This window comes from Primulina tabacum, chromosome 14 (assembly GCF_025594145.1).
Source record: "Primulina tabacum isolate GXHZ01 chromosome 14, ASM2559414v2, whole genome shotgun sequence".
NCBI classification, from domain to species: domain Eukaryota; kingdom Viridiplantae; phylum Streptophyta; class Magnoliopsida; order Lamiales; family Gesneriaceae; genus Primulina; species Primulina tabacum.
Window position 1 is genome coordinate 38,421,971 of NC_134563.1, and position 6,224 is coordinate 38,428,194.

Sequence of the window (6,224 nt, forward strand, 5' to 3'; positions counted from 1 at the left end):
TTGAATTCTCATACGCGTCATTTCTGAGTTCATCAAGTTTCATTAAGTTGCAATTTACGCAATTTTTTGGCATCATCCATGCTTGAATTTAAAGTTTTGATCGCCCAATAAGCTTTATGTTCCAATTCCACAGGCAAATGACAATGTTTTCCATAAACCAACCTATAGGGAGACATATTCAATGATGTTTTAAAAGCTGTTCGATATGCCCAAAGTGCATCATTAAGTCGCAGAGACCAATCTTTTCTATTTGAGTTAACAGTTTTTTCCAAAATTTGCTTTATCTCTCTATTAGCTAATTCAACTTGTCCATTTGTTTGAGGATGATAAGGAGTAGTTACTTTATGAGTAATACCATATTTTTTCATTAATGAAGCAAATGGTTTATTAACAAAGTGAGTTCCCCCATCACTTATCATGGCTCGAGGAATTCCAAATCTACTAAAAATATTTTCATTTAAAAATTTGATGACGATTTTATGATCATTTGTTCGACATGGAATTGCCTCTATCCATTTGGAAACATAATCAACTGCAACTAAAATATACAAGTATCCAAACGACGGTGGAAAAGGTCCTATAAAATCTATTCCCCAACAGTCAAAGATTTCAATTTCAATGATAGGATTCAAAGGCATCATGTTTTTTTTTGAAATCGCACCCAATTTTTGACAATTTTCACAGATCTTGCAGATTTCGTGGGTGTCTTTTAACAAAGTGGGCCAATAAAATCCACACTGCAAGATTTTTGCAGCTGTTTTCTTTGAAGAAAAATGTCCTCTGCATGCTTCTGAATGACAAAATTTAATGACACTACTTACCTCATTGTCTGGTATGCAACGTCGAAAAATTTGATCCGGACAATACTTGAACAGATACGGATCATCCCAATAAAAGTTTTTTACCTCATTCAAAAAAAAAAATTTATCTTGAGAACTCCATTGCGGTGGCATTTTTCCGTTTCTTCTTTGACCCAATACTGCACCGAATCTTTGAAATGTTGCTGGGGCATTGCATAATCCAAATGACATCCTTCTAACTGCAAATGTTCCAAAAGAACATGTGAATGTAGTTTTATCTTGATCTTCGAGTGAAATGGGAATTTGATAATAACCTTCTTGATCACTTTCTAGTTTGGAAGAAATTACCACCGGATATGTTTCATCTTCTCCAAGAAATGCATACTTCAATTCTTCTAGCAAGGGTTTTAACTCCAATATGGGTGGTTCGTCTTTGTTTTCATATTTTGCATCAAATTCTTTCTCTGATCCTGGTAACGAGTGATACCTGATAAAATCATCAAGATCAATTTCAATATTTTCTTTAACAGTTTCAATTGAACAAATATCTAATTGATCACGAGTACTCCCCTTCTTGAATGTTTTCTTCCACAAGAGTTTCAATAAGATTTTAATCTTCACTTTCATCTCCTTTGTCATGTGGTTGCTTACAAAGATTAAAAACATTGATCTCCAAGGTCATGTTACCAAATGACAACTTCATTATTCCATTCCTGCAATTTATAAGAGCATTAGAAGTTGCTAAAAATGGACGACCCAGAATTACAGGAATTGCATTACAAGCTTCGATAGGTTGTGTATCTAAAACTATGAAATCGACATGATATACAAAGTTATCAACTTGGACCAATACGTCTTCTACCATACCTCTTGGCACTTTAACAGATCTATCGGCAAGTAAAAGTGTTACCGAAGTAGATTTTAACTCCCCTAAATTGAGTTCTTGATAAACTGAATATGGAAGTAAATTCACACTAGCTCCAAGATCAAGCAAGGCTTTTTTAATCTTTCGTTCTCCAATAATACATGAAATAGTAGGACAACCAGGGTCTTTGTATTTCAAAGTATTATTATTTTGAATGATTGCACTTACTTGTTCGGCTAAAAATGCTTTCTTTCACATTCAATTTTCTTTTCACAGTGCACAAGTCTTTCAAAAATTTGGCATATGATGGTACCTGTTTTATTGCATCTAATAAAGGAATATTAACTTTTACTTGTTTAAAAATATCATATATATCAGAATTCAAATTTGATTTTTTTGTATTTTTCAATGCATGAGGGAATGGTGGTGACACTGTCTGTTGAACCTCCTCTTCGCAAGTTATGGGTTCCACTTCCTCACCCTTTGGAGTTAATTTATCATCATCTTCACAAGATTCAAGAATGGATTTTTCCACAACCTTACCACTTCGAAGGGTAATAACAGATTTTACCTGATCCATCGGTTGAGTTCCAGAAGTTCCAGTTTGTGAATGATGATCTTTGGGATTAGGCAGAGGTTGTGAAGGAAATTTACCTTTTTCATGAACATTAAGTGCAGATGCAAATTTAGCAAGAGTATCTTTCAAATCTGTCATGGTTTGAGCAGTTTGAGTATAGATAGACTCTTGCTTTGCAATGAAAGTATTCAATGTATCTTCCAAATTTCTTTTAGGTGGAGGAACATAAGGTGCATAATTTTGAAAATTTTGTTGATTTTGGAAATTTGGTTGTGAAAATTGTGCAGCATTATCATTCCTCCAACTAAATTTAGATGATTCACCAACCTGGATTGTAATTTTGAGGAAAATGGTTCAAAATTTGACCTTTTGAAATTGTTCAAAACATTGGCTTGTTCATGGAGACATTCTTTAAAAGAGGGCAAAGTGGGACAATCTTTTGTAAAATGATCACTTGTATCAGAGATGTGACACACAATTTCTTGAACAGATTTTAATTGACCATTCTTTTTCAATTCAAGTGCCTCAACTTTTCTTGCCAAAGAGGTAAATCTAGCTTGAAGATCATGTTCATCTTTGAGAGTGTACATATCTCCACCAGATGTAGGAGATTGAATCTTTGTACCTATAGTGTCCCAATTTTGAGCATTTTCAGCTAATGAATCGAGATACTCAATTGCCTCGTTTGGATCTTTATCTTCAAATGTTCCATTACACATAAATTCAACCATTTGCCTATCTTTAGGTGTTAAGCCTTCATAAAATTGAGAAACAACTCTCCAAATTTGAAAACCATGATGTGGACAAAGATTAAGCAATTCTTTGTATCTATCCCAACCCTGATAAAAATTTTCTCCTTGTTTTTGAGTGAAAGTGATGATTTGCCTTTTGAAAGAATTTGTTCTATGAGATGGAAAAAAAATTTTCAAAAATTGTTGTTGCAATTCATCCCAAGTTCGAATGGATCCCGATTTAAGATTTTGTAGCCAAGTTTTAGCTTTATCTTTTAAAGAAAAAGGAAAAAACTTAAGTCGAATGGTGTTCATGCTACAATTTAGATCGTTATATGTGTTGTACACTTCTTCAAATTCTCGTAAATGCATGTATGGATTTTCAGAATCTAATCCATGAAAATTCGGTAAAAGTTGGATAATACCAGGCTTAAAATTGAAATGAGATGCATCAGGGGGAAAAACTAGACATGAAGGTGCACTAGTACGTGTAGATTCATGTGATCTCTAAGTGTTCTTCGTCTATCATGATCATGTTGAGATTGAATTTCATCTTCATTTTCTTGGATGGGTTCTTCCGCCATGTTTTGTAAAAAATAAAGGGGTATTTCGAATGAGTCGACCACTAAGTGTACGTGACCAAATGCTCATGCAAATGCAAATGCAAAAGAATAAAAACACACAAAAGCAATAAAAATTCAAATAAAGAAAAATAACTATAAACAAAAATTAATAGACTGAAATTAAATGATACTTCCCCCGGCAACGGCGCCAAAAACTTGTTGCGACTTTGATTGTTGCACTCCCAAGAGCAAGTTGTCCACAAGTAGTATAATTCGGTGAGTCCGATATCGTATCCGCAGGGAAGCTAAGGTAATTACAAGTCCACTGCAATGTCTTTTTATTTTTATTTTTTTTTAGTTGTTTGAATCTTAATTGGTATTTTTAATGTTCAAAAATTAAGTAGTTGAGATTAAAGGATCCACTCTTGGTATTTTAATAAAGTTAACATTACGAACATTATTGAAATCCACTTACTAAAATGGTTCCAATATATTAATAATCATATTTATATTATGTTATATATTATTATCTTATAAGTATATAACATATACCAAAACTTATAAATATTGTCAAGTATTTATTGTGCTATATATATATTTGTAAACACTAAATCAAGGTTCCCACTTTAAATGGTTGGTAAAACCAAACAAACATTATTCATATATAATAAATCAAGGCATCCACTTTAAACGGTTGGTAATACCAAACTAACATTTAAATGGTTCCAAGAATTTAGTGTAACATATAGCAACAATAAATCAAAACTCCCACTTATAAGTAGGGTATAAAAATGCTTAAAGAAATAAATATAACATAAACAATAAATAATGATTAAATAATATAAACAGAGATCTTACCTTTTAATAACTTTATTATCATGCCAAGAGTTTCACATTTTTCATCTCAACTTAGAAAGTTAGCTAGTCATTATTCAAAGTGTAAAACTTTGAATATGAAATTAACATGCTAATTATATTTAAATGAAGAAATAAAGGAAAATATAGAGAGAAATATATGAACCTCAAAGGTTGTTCAATAGAATGAGGGATATCCCGAATTCATTACAATGCACCACTATGTTAGAGACAATTGGGAGACATCACAAATAAAATATTATTTTTTACACATAATCTTCATTGGTGTTCCAAGATATTATATATATTACACATCACTTTTGAAAATCTTCTTCTTCCGAATTTGCTTTTCAATTTCACATAAAAAGAAACAATGTGGATAATTAAGTTGTCTAGGTTGTGGTATTTTTTTTCAAACCATTGACCAAGTAATTTGAGAGATATGTCACAATACTAGAGCATGGTAAAACCTGCCACTCATTTGTTAACTTTATTTGTTGCTTAATTTGATCTCAATTGTGAGAGGATTTTTATCTCATGCTTGCCACCAATATTGTAGATATTAACCAACTTCTACAGGTCCAAGAATCCTCTTAATCCCATTGCAACGCCAAGTTATTATTGTTTTATCGAACCTGTAAAAAATAGTAAAAACTTGTAATTACACAACAACTTATATTTTATACAATTTATTATAAAACATATAATATTTAAACATTTAATAAAACAAAACTATATATTATATTATAAAACATTTAATTAATGTACAATTTTTATGTTTATCACATACTGAGCTGATTCAAGCTTGGAACAAGTCTTCAGTTTCATTGATTGAAATGCAGAATTCACAAAAATCAGTTGCTGATAAAACTGGTTTAGGCTTTAACAGTCATGATGAAAATTCTGCAAGTGATACACAGCCAAGGTTGAATGAAAAGAAAGGAAAGTACATTACCTTTGTAAAATTAAGTATGGTAAATGAATTCTCAGAACCAAGTAAACCAGCTGTTCAATTGACTGAAAGTAAGAACAAAGGCAAACTGTATGGAATTGGATATAGCTCTGAGAATTCAACTGATTAAAGAAACGGGTCACCTAAACGATTCAGTTACAAAAATCAGTACTCAAGGAATGACTATTACAATTACTACAACTGTAATCCAGTTCAGAAACGATATCAAAAGAACAATCAGTTGAAAAGGATACAAATCATATTGTTTCGTCCTCACATCACACACATATTGCCAAGAATCCGAGAAAAACCATTTGGAACACAGCAACTGGGAAGTCAGTTACACTGGTCCAAGTCTGGGTTCCTAAAGGACTAATCAGTTCAGGACCCAAATGAATGGGTACCAAAATTATATACTGTGTGTGATTGCAGTAATAGGAAAAAAAACAAAATCAACTTGGTATATAGACAGTGGTTGTTCGCATATGACAGGAGATGCAAATTTGCTATCTCAACTGATCAAATATACTGGACCAAACATCAGTTTTGGAGACAACTCCAAAGTTAAAACTGTAGGTAAAGATAAGCTTATCCATGGTAACTTTACAATTAAAGATGTTTTGCTAGTTGAGAATTTGAAGTACAACTTGATAAGCATCAGTCAGTTATGCGATAAAATTTCTCAGTTAAGTTTGACAGACATACTTGTTCAGTTAAAGACTCAACTGATGAGGTCATCCTAACTGAAAATCGTTGTGGAAACACTTACAAAGTCAGTTGGACTGAACAACCTTATGCACCAGTTTGTTTCGTTGCTTCCAAGTCTTCTAAAACTGGTTGTGGCATAAGAGGTTGAACCACTTAAACTTTAAATCTATTGC

General features: G+C 32.2%; 1 non-coding gene across 1 annotated transcript; it reads left to right on the top strand.

The window, feature by feature from the left end:
* The first annotated feature begins 3,031 nt into the window (after window positions 1-3,031).
* On the top strand, window positions 3,032-3,140 carry LOC142525717 (small nucleolar RNA R71). Its single transcript, XR_012815168.1, has one exon. It is a non-coding gene; the product is annotated as a small nucleolar RNA R71 (small nucleolar RNA).
* Window positions 3,141-6,224: the final 3,084 nt, after the last annotated feature.